The sequence below is a fragment of the Hordeum vulgare genome, chromosome 6H (genome assembly GCF_904849725.1).
Source record: "Hordeum vulgare subsp. vulgare chromosome 6H, MorexV3_pseudomolecules_assembly, whole genome shotgun sequence".
Taxonomy (NCBI): domain Eukaryota; kingdom Viridiplantae; phylum Streptophyta; class Magnoliopsida; order Poales; family Poaceae; genus Hordeum; species Hordeum vulgare.
This window is the reverse complement of record NC_058523.1, coordinates 218,471,967-218,491,417: the sequence shown is the minus strand read 5'-3', so window position 1 is coordinate 218,491,417 and position 19,451 is coordinate 218,471,967.

The window sequence follows — 19,451 nt, the reverse complement described above, 5'->3', positions numbered from 1 at the left end:
GGGAGTACTAACGTCCATCTCAAAATGTAAGACGTCGGGTGTAATTGATGATATCTCCTGACCTACAAAAGAATTACTTTGAGATGGAAGATTTACTTTAAAAAAAGAGGGATTACTTCTGGGTTCTACATTAAAATGGTGCATGCAATCAGAGACTGACAAAAAGGATAAAAAGATTAAGCTAAAGTCCCCTTCGAGGCGAACAAATGTACTTGAGTCGATTAGAAAAAGGGATGTGGCCCCGGGCTCTTTTACCCAAAGGCTGTGTCTCTAACAAAATATGCATCTAAGAGAGTAAATCCAGTGACAAAGTAAAAAAATTAAAGTTGCTCATAAAATATCTTAAAGAATTAAAATGGATTGACGTAAAAAAGAGAATAAAAATGGGCACACTATATGTCTAAATTATGAAGCTCCGCGCGGCAACCAGGGCTTCACCGAAAAAGCACCCTTTTGCGAAGAAGGATCCTTCTGTGCCAGCGTAGCCTTAAGTTTAATCATCGTCGATGGATCTTTCAACAGCCCATTTGTGCATACGCAAAGTCGTAAATTTAAACATCGTCGGTTGCTCTTCAATCGGCTCTTCTGTCACCCTAGCCTTAAGTTTTATCATCGTAGATGGCTCTTCTATCTTCTGTTTGTTTCCTTGATATTCTTTTGTCAGTTCGACGCGCTCGCGTAGCTTGTCATTGACATCTTTGTACTGCTCCCATCGATGCAACACCAGCCTTTTTACCCAGTCCCCAAGAGAGGTGTCACGACGCGCGTCCTTCCTAACATCTGAGACAAACATAAATAGATATATCGGGACACAACAGAACAGTTCGCTTGCAAAAAATATGTACGTCGCTAAAGAGTTACCTTCTAAATCATCGCCCCCGTGATAAGAGAATGTCGGACAGTGTTCAAATGTGAGCCGGGATGTTTCTGTTTCAATAAGGGACCCTGACATACATTCATATATAGTTAACATAGTGGCATGAACAATCAAATGCATTATAAATCAAAGTAACCAGCCTTACTGGATGCATGACCAACCTCCATGTTGAAGGCTTCAAGAATAGAAGCGTTGTACTCCGCTTGTTTCAGATCTTCCTCGTATAAATCTAGTTTACTGCCAAAAAATCGAAGAAAAGTATTTCATAATTGTGCACGACTATTGCTATTTCTCTCATTCCATTGACTACGCCAGAAACATCTAAAGAAATAAAAGTTAGTTTGATAATGATCATTAGCCAGAGACATTGTTTAGAGCAAGAGAAAATTAAACTAGAAATAATACCAATGATGGAGTTGTTGTTTAGATCAAAAACATTCATCTGCATTAACAATGTTATCAAAAGAGTTAGCGAGCTGATTGCAATTATGATATATACACGAAGAACTACATGTCTACACTTTTCTCCTGAATAAGATGATCGTACTTCTAGTGCAACATACCTTTGAACCATAGACGATGTCAGCTAATCATAGCAAAAAATCTGAAGATGGACTAAAACAACACTTCTTGACCGTGCATGTCGTCAACGGAAGATGGGGACATCCTATTTGCTAGCTAGTGCTGTAGCTGTTGCATGCATGCTTAACAATTTTATTTTTTTTATTTTGTGAATCGTGCCATAGCTGATGCATGCATACATAACCATCTTGTAGGAAAGACCTGGTTGCACGCGGTCGAGCCTAGTCCATCGTCCGTCATAATCACACAATTACTAATTAAGGGTTATGATGAGCACGCAGCCGCCAATTAAGCTGCTGGCCAGCCAAGAATCATGGGACCCCTAGAACAACACTTTTTCATATCCCCAAAGCGAAATTGCATTGGCAATCATACCCGTGTGCTCGATAGGGTGAGATTATTAGATTAGGAAATTAGATGAAGGGAAAAAACTTAACATTATACGTGAATTAAGGAGATAAAAAACCTAAAGTACTTTCATGAAGTCAACGATTACCATGGTGACGTTAATAGGTCCCTGTTATTGTTGTTATTTGATATGCTGTCGTGCTTAGAAAATACTTAGATCTAAAGTGAGTAGTTCTGCATAGAACAATCCGCACTCACTCATAGTGCACTTATTAAATAAGGTGGCTAAGATAGTGTCCTATTTGTTTACAGAATCTAAAATCAGAAATAGAAAGAGTGTTATGAAAATAGTGACACTGCTATTCAAAGTGTAAACAAATTTTTTAGAGGGTTTATGTTTGCTCTTGTATCCAACCGTCGTGCAATCGTCGTCCTTGGTCGGAAGGTGGTGTTTGAGGAGGGAGCCTAGGGGACCGGCGGTGTAGATGCGCGGAAAAAGTGTCGAAAAAAGTTTTTTGGCGTGGAGGGCGGTGAGAACATCAGCTTCAAGGTCGTCGAAGGTGTTGAGGATAAGCGCGCCGGCTTTGGTGCAGCCATTGGCCTGGCCTCCACAAGGCTGAAACGGAGGCCCAAGTCATCCGGGTCGGTTGTCCGGACGAATCTGCACACGTCTCCGAGGCTGATCGGCGGCATGCCCGGGATCCAGTCGATGAGCGTCCTACCCAGGTGTCTGTTCGTCAAGCTACTCTCGTCTGCCAACATGGGTAATAAACGGTTTGACTGATTATTAGATAAGTGTGCAGCTTATAAGTGTGTCAATGGTTTGTGCACATTAGTGTGCAGCTCCCCGCTCGCCTACAGGGAGGCGGTGTTGCTGGTCGACCCGTCGGAGCCGCAGTTCAAGGGGGAGGTGGAGGACAAGTACCAGTACACGCTGGACACCAAGGACAACATGGTGCACGGGTGGGTCACCGCCGGCCGGCCGAACCCCGTCGGCTTCTGGGTCGTCACCCCAGCAGCGAGTTCAAGAGCGGCGGGCCGCTCAAGCGCGACCTTACGTCGCACGTCGGCCCGACGCGCATGAGTGTGTTCCACGGGACGCACTACGTCGGGGACGACATCGTGGCGCGCATCGGGGACGACGAGAAGTGGAAGAAGGTCATGGGCCCGGTTTTCGTCTGCCTCAACTCCAACTCAAAGAACGGTGACCCGCGGGCACTCTAGGAGGACGCCAAGGGGACGGCCCAGGCCGAGGTGGCCAAGTGACCCTACAGCTTCCCGGAGTCGCCGGACTTCCACAAGGCCGGCGAGAGAGGCACCGTCACCGACCGATTGCTCGTCAGCGACAAGTACATACTACAAGAAGTTGTGGTACTAGTGTGCACACACCATTGACACACTTATAACGTACCAATTTGAATAGGATCGAGCGCACGGGTATGATTGCCAATGCTTTTTCTTTAGCCTATATGCCGACCAAAATCTAGCTGCACCTGCACACCACCACACGCCCTGTAGGCAAAGGCGTTGTATACCAATGGCAGCGATGATCGTTCACGTAGGCTACAGGAACCGTTCCCGACCCATCCCATAACAATCAACCGTGCTGCTTAAAAGACTGTAATCAGAAAATAGTTAACACAATGCTAGTTTACTGTAATCAAAAAATAGTTAAATTGTGCCCGTGTACTGAAACATCATTTTTGTTGATATTTTCCATATGTTTACGCACGGGTTTACATATAACAGAGATTAATTTTTTCTCTCGCTAAAACATATTGCAACATAAAATTCATGTTATAAATATATAGCCACAACATATGGCAAAATACAATAAACAAATTCATGGAGTTGAACAAATAAATTTCGATAAAAAATACAGTTTGACTATAGGTGTGTAGAGACGAGTCCACTTTTATTATCTAGATTACTAACTCCCTACTTGAGGCACTTGAGAATTTGTCGTATATCATACAAGATGTTGTCTTCAGCTTCATTCGCATGATAGTCGAGCAAATATATCAAAAAATTCTTTCTCAGCTCATAACCATCCTGTATGAGCAGTGTATCTCATTAGCATGCAATTATGCTTCATTTTTTTATTAATATGGGCTATAGGACACTCACCGTGCAAATTGGACGAACAAATTTGTTACAATACCATGAGAGCATAAAATGGAAAACAAAATAACCAGATTCATACCTGTAGATGAATACACTATCATTATTTTGGAAGTTAATGACAATGAATATAAAATGTGCATAGTGATTTTCATAGTAACTTACCGGTCTAGGCTCGTTGGAACATCAATTGCTGATTTTCGTGGTCAGAAACAAATATCGGACTTCCAACCTGGTTGTGCTAATTCAAGTGAATCATTCACGTAGAATGAAATCCTTTGAAATTTTAGTGCATATCTCTCCGAGGATAAGAACGGAAAAAGAGGATCCATAATAGATACTTGACGGACATGTTTGTTGATCGCAAACAAGATGTAGTGGCCAAGGAATCTATAAGGAAGCAAAATCTACAAGCAACACTTATTAAGAATAAACATTTATCACCACAACCATATAAAATAGACCAAACTTACCAAATTGCATGATGAGATTTTGCGCTCTATCTCAGTCCAGCTATGAAGCAATGCTGCTAGCGCCTGAATATCTGGTTGTACCCGTGAATTGAGATCTCGTGCGGAAGCAAGAGTTGCCTCGGTCATAGCCGTCTAGATGAAAATGGTTAAAAAACATGATGGTGACAATGATAATATAATCTATAACTGGGGTAACTCATAGAAAATTGTAGGTCCATATAGCGCACCGTAGGATCTACCGCTAGTAAGGCCTTGTCACATGCAAGTATACGTATAGCCATGTTGAAACAATCAATGTCCAGCGGCTGGTTCCTGCAGAGTATATCTTGAATTCTTCTAAGACTTAATCCTATCGGATGGGGTTTAGAGCTTCGCACCCACTCCTTCCCGCAGGTAACAATTAATAATTGTAACATTGTAATAATTTATATTGAAACTTTATATTTCTTAGACATGCTGCTTACTCCAACGAATCGGCATCATTAATGGATGTGATGTCATTGAATATTTTGTCAACTAAATCATGCAGGTCTACGCCCATGATGGGGGTCGGAAGGGGGCTTTTGTCTTCGGCTTCATCAGGTGAATCTTGCCGCTTACGTTTTCGATCATCAAGGAGCTCAACATCAGAATCAGATACTTTTTCTTCATTTTCAGGCTCATAGTATATTGGACTTCCTTTTAACTTATTAAGTTCTGTCTCCAATAGTATGACAGCTATTTTTTGTCGAAATTCTTTCATGTCCTCCTGCATATAGCAATTAGAAATAACTCGTTAAAAAGCACGTGCATTTGAGATGAAATCTGATATTTAGAAAAAAGAGACACCTGAGTGAGTTGATCTGACAAAAGTTCTCGTGTCCAATACTCCATAAAATTTAACATAAACAACCCACATGACGTGCTGCAATATTGAAATATTCATTTAGGCTTTCATCAACATATAAATAAAGTATTTAAACAAGTAACAATGTTCATTGCACATGTCTCCATGCATTGTCAAATGTATCTATTACCTCAATGTTTTGGCTATAAAATAAGACCATATTTGTGTACAAAATTTATTATTCACAAGACTTACTGTTCTATCTATCATAAATTTATCTATAGTTCAGTTCAAATATGAGATGTGTTCATCATACCCATCTGTTTGGAGTGGCTTTTGGAACTGTTCTATGACTGTCAAATTCATAATATCGAGGTCCTGTCACCTATCACCTCTCTTAAACTCCGGCATATTGCAAGCGATTTGTATATGCTTGTCAAGTCCTTGTATCTATTAAATGGAAAAAAGTCACCACGTATTAGGCAAATGAAATGTAATGTCTAGGGAAAGAAACACATGAAGTAGACATTTACCGTCATAGTGAGGTCACCTTGGTTCATGCCAATTCCAAGTGGGTCCAATACATATATCTCTCGTTTCTTCGCATTGAGAACCGATAGATACCAGTGGTATTTTGTAATGTTAATTGGAAGGAATACCTAAAGCAATAAATAGTATATAATATAACACATAACTACTTCACGTAAAAAAAGTGTTGCATCATTATATGCAAGTGTAGTGAGTTAAGACTGACCATGTCATGCTCTAGAAAATTATTTACTCGTTTTACAATGTGACGATGTGTTGTCGGGTCTATCTCATCTTTCTTTAGCAGGGAAGACACAAACGTGCTTGCAATGTGTACCTGTCAACCCATTCTATCTTGTAGGTGCTCCTGGGCACTAATGCAATATATGTATGCATTTATTACCTATAGTTTCAAACATAGAATACATTTAAATGTTAATACTGCTGGGGAACGTCGCACGGGAAACAAAAAATTTCCTACGCGCACGAAGACCTATCATGGTGATGTTCATCTATGAGGGGGATTTCAGATCTACGTACCCTTGTAGATCGCACAGCATAAGCGTTAATAAACGTGGTTGATGTGGTGGAATGTCCTCACGTCCCTCGATCCGCCCCACGAACCGTCCCGCGATCCATCCCACGATCCGCTCCAATCTAGTGCCGAACGGACGGCACCTCCGCGTTCAGCACACGTACAGCTCGATGATGATCTCGGACTTCTTGATCCAGCAAGAGAGACGGAGAGGTAGATGAGTTCTCTGGCAGCGTGACGGTGCTCCGGAGGTTGGTGGTGATCTAATCTCAGCAGGGCTCCGCCCGAGCTCCGCAGAAACGCGATCTAGAGGGAAAACCATGAAGGTATGTGGTCGGGCTGCCGTGGCAAAGTTGTCTCAAATCAGCCCTAATACCTCCGTATATATAGGTGGGAGGGGAGGGGCCTTGCCTTGAGGCTCAAGGAGCCCCAAGGGGGTCGGCCAAAGGGGGAGGAGGATTCCTCCTCCAATCCTAGTCCAACTAGGATTGGAAGGTGGAGTCCTTCCCTTCCTTCCCACTTCCCCTTTTATTCTTTTCTCTTTGATTTTCTTTCTTCCTGCGCAGGGGCCTTCTTAGGCTTGCCCACCAGCCCACTAAGGGCTAGTGCGGCACCCCTAAGGCCTATGGGCTTCCCCGGGGTGGGCTCCCCCCCCCCCCCCGTGACCCATTCGTCATTCCCGGTACATTCCCGGTAATTCCGAAAACCTTCCGGTAATCAAATGAGGTCATCCTATATATCAATCTTCATCTCCGGACCATTCCGGAAATCCTCGTGACGTCTGTGATCTCATCTGGGACTCTGAACAACATTCGGTAACCAACCATATAACTCAAACACGCATAAAACAACGTCGAACCTTAAGTGTGCAGACCCCGCGGATTCGAGAACTATGTAGACATGACCCGAGGGACTCCCCGGTCAATATCTAATAGGGGGACCTGGATGCCCATATTGGATTCTACATATTCTACGAAGATCTTATCGTTTGAACATCAGTGCCAAGGATTCATATAATCCCGTATGTCATTCCCTTTGTCCTTCGGTATGTTACTTGCCCGAGATTCGATCGTCAGTATCCGCATACCTATTTCAATCTCGTTTACCGGCAAGTCTATTTACTCGTGTGTTATGTTGTATTGCTTGCAAGGCTTGTGTGTTATGTTGTATTACCGAGTGGGCCCTGAGATACCTCTCCGTCACACGGAGTGACAAATCCCAGTCTCGATCCATACTAACTCAACGAACACCTTCGGAGATACCTGTAGAGCATATTTATAGTCACCCAGTTACGTTGCGACGTTTGATACACACAAAGCATTCCTCTGGTGTTAGTGAGTTATATGATCTCATGGTCATAGGAACAAAAACTTGACACGCGGAAAACAGTAGCAACAAAATGACACGATCAACATGCTACGTCTATTAGTTTGGGTCTAGTCCATCACACGATTCTCCCAATGATGTGATCTAGTTATCAAGCAACAACACCTTGTACATAGTCAGAAGACCATGACTATCCTTGATCAACTGGCTAGCCAACTAGAGGCTTGCTAGGGATAGTGTTTTGTCTATGTATCCACACATGTGTCTAAGTCTTCATTCAATACAATTATAGCATGGATAATAAACGATTATCTTGATATAGGAATTATAACAATAACTTATTTATCATTGCCTCTAGGGCATAATTCCAACAAATACACTTACCGTGCGAAAATAGAATACATTTTTGTTAGTTTAAAAGAGTTTGTGCGGTTTGACTTACATCATCATGCAAAAACACATCAACGTGTGTAAGGCATCTCATCTGAGCATTTGTTAATAATGCATCATTGATGTCCACCAACTTAGTATTTGGATGTAAGGGCATGATTGATTTAATAATTGAAATATCTTGCGGGGTGCAAATATAATCTGTCATGGAATGACATGAAGCCAAATTAGTAGATCATAAAAAAGACCAATAGAATGAAAAGTTGATAATCACTGTAAAAGCAAGTACGTTGTGGTGTAATATTTATATTTGATCTTTTTGGTTTTGTATGACCTGAATTGGATATATTTATAGGTTCTATAGTAATTGCTGAGTTTTTTTCTCTTCCAATGACATATCCGTGGGGCTCTTATTGGTATCTTCTTTTTGATGGTCCACAATATTCATATCTATCACCTTTGGGCTCTCGTTGGTAGGTTCATTTTGATGGTCATCAATATCCATATCTGTGACAGATACATCCTGCAAAAGTGAAATATATAAAAAATATAATTTGAATAAGGTATCAATTTTTTTCGGGCTACAATATCATAATTCATATGCAATTTACAAAATAAAAGAATAAAAAGATGGATAACAAATAAATTTGATGGCCATGACATATTGTCTAAATACCTTGCTTAATATGATGTAATATATACTTCGGTGTTGCAACAAAAAACAATTCTACAATAAGCTCCTTTCATACAAGCTGCTCGATGTACCTAATGAATTTTCCAATAATCTTGGTGGGTTCTGGCTTATCGGGAACAAAAGTACATAGATCGTATAAATCCTTACGCAATGTATATGTACTTATCACGGTGATGGCACATATTAATGCACAGGTTGAAGGGCTAGCTGATGACAGCTTTGCACATATTTTTGCTTAGCTAATCCGGAAAGCAACTTTAGCACCGAAGCATATTTCCTTTCAGCAGATAAATCGGTGCAAGATTTTGGCTTCGGGGGCGATAGCCGTGCACCTACTTATCCAATAAGCCATCCAAATCAAGGTATGTGGCCAATTAAGGTAGGCAAAAAAAGAAGGTGGGGAACTGGGTACCTCACCGACACCGACACATGCTATCCACTCACCCTCTCTCTCTCTCTCCTCATCTGTCTCTCTTCACTCCCATGCTATCCACTCACCTTCTCCTTTCCCTCCCGTGTCTTCCTTCACCAGCCCATCTGTGGGTGCCGCCGACGCGCCGTGGCGCACGCATTGGGACGGTGCGACTAACACCTACCGGAGCAACTCCACCTCCCCCGCCTCTCCATACGGCAAGGCTACGCCGTCGTCAGCCTCCCACCCCAACCCCACCACTCCGTGTTGTCATGCGAGATCCGGGGGGCAACGCTCCAGTCGACGAGCGTGCAGTCGACGGCACCCATGTGTGGCGCCCTATCCCCCGTGTCCCCCGCTCTGCACCCCCAGCTACGCGCCGACCCACCACTTTGTGATGTCATGCGAGATCCGGGGGATAGCGATCTCGCCGACGAGCGCGCAGTCGGAGGCACCCACGCGCGGCGCCCTCTGCCCCGCGTTCCCCGCTCTGCACCCCCACTGCGCGGCGCCAGGTCGGTCGGCCTCAACGCCCGGCGACTGACCCGCAGTCGGCGTTTTCCGCTCACAACGCGCGGTCGGCCTCTTCTGCTGGCCACGCCCGGCGACGCATGTGCGCCGTGCAGGCACCGTGCAGCGCGAAGACACCCTGTAGCAAGCCGCCCTGCTCTCCTTGATGGGTGGAGATCGAGCAGGAACGCACGGGAATTGATCTTACCTTCTCACGGTCGGCTCCCCTCTCTCCCTCCGCGTCCTCCATCGGCAACTCTGTTGGATTGGTACCGTCGGTGAAGTTTGATCTTGGAGGTAAGCAAAAACCCCAGATTGAGTCTATCTTATATATACATGCTTTGAAGTCTAGCTAGATGAGTAGTATACGGTTAGGATTAGCTTGTTTGGATAAGGCCTAGTTTGGCAGCACCATTATTTTAGGAATCAGTTTTTCAAGGCGTGCCAATCAATACTTTGGTTTCTCAAAACTGCAGTTTTTCTCTGTTTTGCCAAAGGCCTAGTAATCAGATTAATAGTCAGCAGAGAGTTTGCACCTCGTTTAATAGATAATAAATAGAGGAGGAGCGGGAGGCCTTCTATATCTCTCCGCTTAGTTTAGAAAAAAGTGGTCGGGGCCTCTTTTTTAGATACTACAAAAATACAACAGTATAAGAGATGCCATGGTATCTTAAAGTGCAGTATTTCTTTCATCCAAACACCCCAAAGTATTTGATACCAAGGTTATTTCAGAAACCACGGTATTTTGTAAAAACTGCAAAAATACTTTGCATCCAAAAGTGTTTTTGCCTATTATGCTTCCGTTGGATAAGGTGTTTTAACTAGTGCAGCGTAGCTACATCAATGAGGAGTTGCTGGGAGCTTTTCGTGACTGTGCTTTGCAGGTGAATTTTTTATACTTGTTTGGTAAACAATTTCGAAGGAATTTTTGTACTTGTTTGTCCTAAATACAATTTCTATGGCGAAACAACGGGAAAATTCCCACTACATTTTTTTATTAATATGGGTTATACACAAAAGAATGATGAATAGAAGAATACAAGTCTAGCTTATTCCAATCTACTTGAATATAAATGCACGCATATCTTGATTTCCAGGTATCACCATGTCATGCTCATAACTGGTGGCATCTGGGTGATGGAGATGGACGGGCTATTTGGTGATGGAGATGGAATGTTCCCTTCTTCCTTGTAGGTTTACACACAACTGGTGGCATGTGGCAGTCTCTTACTTGGAAGGCGAAGCCCCTATTTGGAAAGTTATGGAGGTATATGATGAAAACATCATGAAGGAACTCGATAGAAATGATTGTGAGCCAGCCGAGGTATTATATTATTATTGATGTTTATTTTTCCTAATATTGATGTCTGAGACACTAAATAATTTCTCATGCCTTCAGGTGTAACTGAATGCTCTCGGTTTGCTACTCCGTTTATATGTGCATGGTGAGACAGGCCTAGCCAAAGAGAGGCTAACAACATTGCTAGATGATCTTAAGAATGAGGTACTACTGGAAACATGTTTTATATCCATTAGAAGATGTAAATTTTACTGTGCTGCCTATTCTCAAGAGCATTTTAAGATACATAAAGCTATAAGATATCCATTCTTCTTACTATACAATTTGAACTTTGCGCGGTCCATTTGGCATGCGGAATGGCTCCTTGATATACTTATATTATGGGCATTGATGTCAGTTGTGCTTCCCTTGCAACGGCGCCAAGAATAGTCGTGTCGACGGCACAAGGAATACTTCAGCTGCAGCTACGCCTTAAGGGACTTCTTAGGCAAGTATGCAAAGGATTTCCCCCATGGCCTTGGAGCCTTGCGTTGGTGTTCCCTCGAAGCGGAAAGGGTGATGTAGCACAGCGGTGGTAAGTATTTCCCTCAGTTTGAGAACCAAGGTATCAATCCAGTGGGGCAGTATCACAAGATCCTACACAAACACAAAAGCTTGCTCCCAACGCTATGAAGGGGTTGTCAATCCCTTATAGATTTTTTGCCAAGTGAGAACTGAAAGCAACAAAGTAACAAAGCAAAGTAAAAGTGGAGGTGTAAACAATGGATGTGAATAGACCCGGGGGCCGTAGTGTTTACTAGTGGCTTCTGTCATGAAAGCAAGTAGACGGTGGGTGAACAAATTACTGTCGAGCAATTCATAGAACCGCGCAAAGTCGTGACGATATCTATGCAATGATTATATCTATAGGCATCACGTCCAAAACAAGTAGACCGATACGTTCTGCATCTACTACTATTAGTCCACACGTCGACCGCTATCCAGCATGCATCTAGTGTATTAAGTCCATAAGAACAGAGTAACGCCTTAAGCAAGATGACATGATGTAGAGGGATAATCTCAAACCAATGATAAAAACCCCATCTTTTTACCCTTAATGGCAACTACTTGATGTGTGCCTTGCTGCCCCTACCGTCACTGGGAAAGGTCACCACATGGTAGAACCCAAAACCAAGCACTTCTCCTATTGCAAGAATCATAGATCTAGTTGGCCAAACAAAACCCAAGACTCGGAGAGACTTACAAGGATATAAAATCATGCATATAAGAAATTAGCAAAGACTCAAATATATATCATAGATAATCTGATCACAAATCCACAATTCATCAGATCTCGACAAACACACCGCCAAAGAAGATTACATCGGATAGATCTCCATGAAGATCATGGAGAACTTTGTATTGAAGATCCAAGAGAGAGAACAAGCCATCTAGCTACTAACTACGGACTCATAGGTCTGAAGTGAAGTACTCACGAGTCATTGGAGGGGCGATGATGATGATGAAGAAGCCCTCCAACTCCAAAGTCCCCTCCGGCAGGGCGCCGGGAAGGGTCTCGAGATGAGATCTCACGGAAACGGAAGCTTGCGGCGGCGGAAAAGTATTTTCGAGGCTCCCCTGATTTTTTGTTGAATATTTGGGAATATATAGGCCAAGGATCTAGGTCAGGGGGCGGCCAGGGAGGCCACAAGCCCTGCCACCGCCGCCTCCCCCCTGGTGGCGGAGTGGGGGCTTGTGGGCTCCCTCGAGCCCACCTGGCTTGGCCCAAAGTCCCCCTGATCTTCTTTCATTCGGGAAAAAATCATTTCGGGGTTTTTCTTCCGTTTGGACTACATTCCAAAATCAGATCTGAAAACAGTCAAAAACACAGAAAAAACAGGAACTGGCACTTGGCACTGAATTAATAAGCTAGTCCCAAAAAAGATATAAAAGGTACATAAAACATCCAAAGAAGACAAGATAACATCGTGAAACCATCAAAAAATATAGATACGTTTGAGACGTATCAAGCATCCCCAAGCTTAACTCCTGCTCGTCCTCGAGTAGGGAAGTGATAAAGATTGAATTTTTTATGCTTTCATGCTACCTAGAATAGGTGTCCTTTGTAATTCCTCTTATGTGACGCGAATGTTCAGATCCATTAGATTCAAAACAATAGTTTGCTATTGACGTGGAAACAATAATAATTCAAGCAAACTAGCAAGGTAATCATGAACTTTCAAAATGATAAGGCCAAAAGAAAGTTATCCCTACAAAAGCATATAGTCTGGCTATGCTCTATCATGATTGAACAACGAATTTAAATCATGCACAACCCCGGTATTGGCCAAGTAATTGTTTCACACCTTTACTTTCTCAAACCTTTTCAACTGTCACGCAATACATGAGCGTGAGCCATGGTTATAGCACTATAGATGGTGTGGAGTGTGGTGGAGGTTGCAAGACAAAAAAGGAGAAGATAGTCACATTAACTAGGCATATCAATGAGCTGTGGAGATGCTCATCAATAGATATCAATGTGAATGAGTAGGGATTGCCATACAAATGATGCACTAGAGCTACGAGTATGTGAAAACTCTTAAAGGATACTAGTAGGTGTGCATCCAACTTTCTTGCTCACGAAGACCTAAGGCAATTTTGAGGAAGCCTATCATTGGAATATACAAGCCAAGTTATATAATGAAAATTTCCCACTAGCTATATGGTGGTGACAAAACGAGAGACTCTCAATCATGAAGATCATGGTGCTTTATATGCACAAGTGTGGAAAAGGTGGTAGTATTGTCCCTTCTCTCTTTTTCTCTCATTTTTTTATTTGGTGGGCTCTTTGGCCTCTTTTTTTATTTTTTATTTTTATTTTGGTGGGCTTCTTTGGCCTCTTTTATTTCCTCACATGGGACAATGCTCCATTAATGATGATCATCACACTTTCAACTCAAAACTTAGAGCAACTATGACTCTATATGGAATGCCTTCGGTAGTGTACCGTGGCAATGATCTAGCATGGCATAGACATCAATGGAAACATCATGCTAGCTATCTTACGATCATGCAATGGCAATGTAGACGTGGTGGCACATGTCATGGTGGTAGTTGCATGGCAATATATCTCGGAATGACTTTGAAAAAGCCATAGTAGGTAGGTATGGTGGCTGTTTTGAGGGAGGCTAATGGTGGGTTTTGTGTACCGGCGAAAGTTGCACGGCACTAAGAAGATAGTGATGGTGGAAGGTGAAAGTGCATCTAAACCATGGACTCAACATTAGTCATGAGGAACTCATATACTTATTGCAAAAGTTTTATTAGTAATCGAAACAAAGCATTCAACGCATACTCCTAGGGGAAGGGTTGGTAGGTATAAACCATCGCGCGATCCCGACCGCCACGCAAAGGATGACAATCAATATACTAATCATGCTCAGGTTTCATCACATAGCGGTTCACCATACGTGCATGCTACGGGAATCACTAACTTCAACACAAGTATTTCTATATCCACAATACCTTACTAGCATGACTTCAATATTACCATAACCACAACTCAAAACTAATTGAGATGAATCAAACTTCTCTAACTATTCAATGCACATGAAGGTGGAACTTTTCGTATCCCTTTGGATAACTACCCCTTTTGAGTACTTTCAAAGCATAGATCAACTACCAAGCCACGCACCGTTGTGCTCTTAAAGATATAAGTGAAGCACATAGAGAAAAAGTATCTAGCTTAAAAGATATAAGTGAAGCACATGTGAGCTGAATTGTCTACCAAAAGATATAAGTGAAACTCGACAAAATCACGGTGTGTGCATGTCTCTATCTCTAGGTGTGCAGCAAGGATGATTGTGACACAACAAAAATAAAAGACTCCTACGATACAAGACGCTCCAAGCAAAAACACATAACATGTGGTGAATAAAAATATAGCCCCAAGTAACGTTACCGATGGATTGAAGACGAGAGAGGGGATGCCTTCCCGGGGCATCCCCAAGCTTAGGATTTTACGGCATCCTTGAATCTCTTGGGGTGCCTTGGGAATCCCCAAGCTTGAGCTCTTGCCACTCTTTATCTCTTTGTCCATAAGAACTTCACCCAAAACTTGAAAACTTCACAACACGAAACTTAAACAGAAACTCGTGATAACATTAGTACAAGAAAGCAAACCACCACTTCCTTAGGTACTCTAGAAAACTTAAATTCTACTTGTGCTGATGTTGGGTTACCGTACTTTCAATCTTCCATGGCTAATACCCCCCGATGCTATCCATAGTTTCATCAAAATAAGCAACCAACACAACAAAAAAAGAATCTGTTAACAGAAGACCAATCTATAGCAATCTGTATATTTCGTATACCTCTGGTACTTCCAAAATTCTGAAATATTACGGAAGTATATAGAATTTGCGTAGCAATCAGCAGCAGAAAGAATCAACTCAAAAGCTCTTACGGAAAAAAATTAAAATTCTTTTCGTGAGCAGAAAGTTTCTGTCTTTTCCAGCATGACCAAACGATCATCCCCAAGACTAATCATAACGGTTTTGCTTGGCACAAACGCAAAAAGAAACACAAAAAACACAATAATAAAAGAACTATGAAAGTGTCGAAAACACAAAACAGAAAGAAAAAGGATAGATTCGTTGGGTTGCCTCCCAACAAGCGCTTTTGTTTAACGCCCTTAGCTAGGCGAAAGGTGATGAAATCACGTATAGTCACCTTTGGTGCTCAAACCATAAGTAGCCCTCATCATAGATTCATAAGGCAATCTTATTTTCTTTCTAGGAAAGTGCTCCATCCCCTTTTTTAAAGGAAATTGAAATCTAATATTCCCTTCCTTCATATCGATGATAGCACCAATAGTCCTTAGGAAAGGTCTACCAAGAATAATGGGACATGAAGGATTGCAATATATGTCATGTACAATGAAATCCATGGGTACATAGTTCTTATTTGCAACAATAAGAACATCATCGATCCTTCCCATGGGTTTCTTGACAGTAGCATCCGCAAGATGCAAATTAAGAGAGCACTCTTCAATCTCATGAAAACCAAGAATATCACATAAATACTTTGGAATCGCGGAAACACTAGCACCCAAATCACACAAAGCATTGCACTCATAGTTTTTGATCTTGATTTTGATAGTAGGTTCCCACCCATCATGAAGTTTTCTAGGTATAGAGACTTCTAGTTCGAGCTTCTCTTCAAGAGATTTCATCATAGCATCTACGATATGCGCGGTAAAGGCTTTGCTTCGGCTATAAGCATGTGGAGAGTTTGCAATGGATTGCATCAAAGAAATGCATTCAAACAAGGAGCAATTATCATAATTGAACTCCTTGAAATCCAAAGTGGGAGTTTCATTAATACCCAAAATTTTGACTTCTTCTACTCCACTCTCCACACCTTTATCATCAAGATGGGTAGACTCCGAATCATAGGGGCGTTTTTCAACCAAAGTGGATTCATATCCAGCCCCTCCATAGATAGGTTTGACACGCGAAAACAAAGATTCAAGAGGAGACACACCAAGCACTTTAAGATCTTCGTGATTTGCATCACTAGAACGCACCCTTTTAAACCATTCATGCCTAGCGCGAATTTGGGCGGTTCTTTCTTTGCTCTCATTCATGGAGACACGCATAGCTTTCAAAGTTTCATCCAAGTTGACCTTGGGAGGAGCACATCTAACTTTCAAAGCATCAATATCACAAGACATCCTATCAACGCTCTTAGCCAAATCGTCAATTTTGAGTAGTTTTTCCTCTATGGACGCATTGAAAATCTTTTGAAAGTTGATGAACTCTTTGATATTACTCTCTAAATCAGAGGGTAATTTGTTGTGATTTCCATAAGTGTTGTTGTAGGAATTGCCATAATTGTTAGAGGAGTTACTAGGAAAAGGCCTAGGAACATAGTTTCCTCTAAAAGCATTGTTGTTGCCAAAATTGTTCCTACCAACAAAATTCACGTCCAAACTAGCGTTACTACTCTCAATCAAAGAAGATAGTGGCATGTCATTAGGATCTACGGTAGCGTTTCTACTAGCAACCAAATTCATCAACTTGTCCATCTTAGCACTAAGCGAGTTAATTTCTTCTATAGCGTGCACCTTTTTGCTAGCACGCGACCTTTCAGTGTGCCACTGAGAGTAGTTGGTCATGATATTGTCTAGGAGTTTTGTAGCGTCTCCTAACGTGATTTCAATGAACGTTCCACTTGAGGCGGAGTCCAAGATATTGCGAGAAGCAAAATTCAAGCCAGCGTAAAAGATTTGTATAATCATCCACAAACTCAAGCCATGAGCGGGACAATTTCTAATCATAAGCTTCATCCTCTCCCAAGATTGTGCAACGTGTTCATGATCAAGTTGCTTGAAATTCATGATATCGTTACGTAAGGAGATGATCTTAGCCGGCGGAAAATACTTGGATATGTAAGCATCTTTGCACTTATGCCAAGAATCGATACTATTTTTAGGCAAAGAAGAAAACCAAGTTTTTGCGCGATCTCGCAACGAGAAAGGAAAAAGTTTCAACTTAATCACGTCATTATCCACATCTCTTTTCTTTTGCATATCGCAAAGCTCAATGAAGGTATTGAGATGGGATGCAACATCTTCACTAGGAAGGCCAGAGAATTGCTCTTTCGTAACAAGATTCAGCAAAGCTGTGTTGATTTCATACGATTCCGCACTAGTGGCGGGAGCAATCGGAGTACTAATAAAATCATTATTATTAGTGCTCGAGAAGTCGCAAAGTTTGGTGTTTTCAGCCATGATGACTTCAACAAACAAACAAGCACACAAGCAAGCAAGAAAACCGGCAAAGGAAAACAGCAAAGGCAAAAGAAAACGGCGTAGGAGAAAGGCAAATGAAAATGGCAAATGTGAAGTGGGGGAGAGGAAAATGAGAGGCAACTCACAACAAAAGTAAATGCAAGAGATGAGTTTGTGAAACCTACTTGGATAGATCTTGATCTCTCCTCCCCGGCAATGGCGCCAGAAATACTTCTGATGTCAGTTGTGCTTCCCTTGCAACGGCGCCAAGAATAGTCGTGTCGACGGCACCAGGAATACTTCAGCTGCGGCTACGCCTTAAGGGACTTCCTAGGCAAGTATTCAAAGGATTTCCCCCGTGGCCTTGGAGCATTGCGTTGGTGTTCCCTCGAAGCGGAAAGGGTGATGTAGCACAGCGGTGGTAAGTATTTCCCTCAGTTTGAGAACCAAGGTATCAATCCGGTGGAGGAGTATCACAAGATCCTGCATAAACACAAAAGCTTGCTCCCAACGCTATGAAGGGGTTGTCAATCCCTTATAGATTGTTTGCCAAGTGAGAACTGAAAGCAACAAAGTAACAAAGCAAAGTAAAAGCGGAGGTGTAAACGATGGATGTGAATAGACCCGGGGGCGTAGTGTTTACTAGTGGCTTCTCTCATGAAAGTAAGTAGACGGTGGGTGAACAAATTACTGTCGAGCAATTCATAGAACCGCGCAAAGTCGTGACGATATCTATGCAATGATTATATCTATAAGCATCATGTCTAAAACAAGTAGACCGATACTTTATGCATCTACTACTATTACTCCACACGTCGACCGCTATCCAGCATGCATCTAGTGTATTAAGTCCATAAGAACAGAGTAACGCCTTAAGCAAGATAACATGATGTAGAGGGATAATGTCAAACCAATGATAAAAAAAACCCCATCTTTTTACCCTTGATGGCAACTACTTGATGTGTGCCTTGCTGCCCCTACTGTCACTGGGAAATGTCACCACATGGTAGAACCCAAGACCAAGCACTTCTCCCATTGCAAGAATCATAGATCTAGTTGGCCAAACAAAACCCAAGACTCGGAGAGACTTACAAGGATATCAAATCATGCATATAAGAAATCAGCAAAGACTCAAATATATATCATAGATAATCTGATCACAAATCCACAATTCATCAGATCTCGACAAACACACCGCCAAAGAAGATTACATTGGATAGATCTCCATGAAGATCATGGAGAACTTTGTATTGAAGATCCAGGAGAGAGAAGAAGCCATCTAGCTACTAACTACGGACCCGTAGGTCTGAAGTGAACTACTCACGAGTCATTGGAGGGGCGGTGATGATGATGAAGAAGCCCTCCATCTCCAAAGTCCCCTCCGGCAGGGCGCCGGGAAGGGTCTCGAGATGAGATCTCACGGAAACGGAAACTTGCGGCGGTGGAAAAATATTTTCGAGGTTCCCCTGATTTTTTGTTGAATATTTGGGAATATATAGGCCAAGGATCTAGGTCAGGGGGCGGCCAGGGAGGCCACAAGCCGTGCCACCGCCGCCTCCCCCCTGGTGGCGGAGTGGGGGCTTGTGGGCTCCCTCGAGCCCACCTGGCTTGGCCCAAAGGCCCCCTGATCTTCTTCCGTTCGGGAAAAAATCATTTCGGGGTTTTTCTTCCGTTTGGACTCCATTCCAAAATCAGATCTGAAAAGAGTCAAAAACACAAAAAAAATAGGAACTAGCACTTGGCACTGAATTAATAAG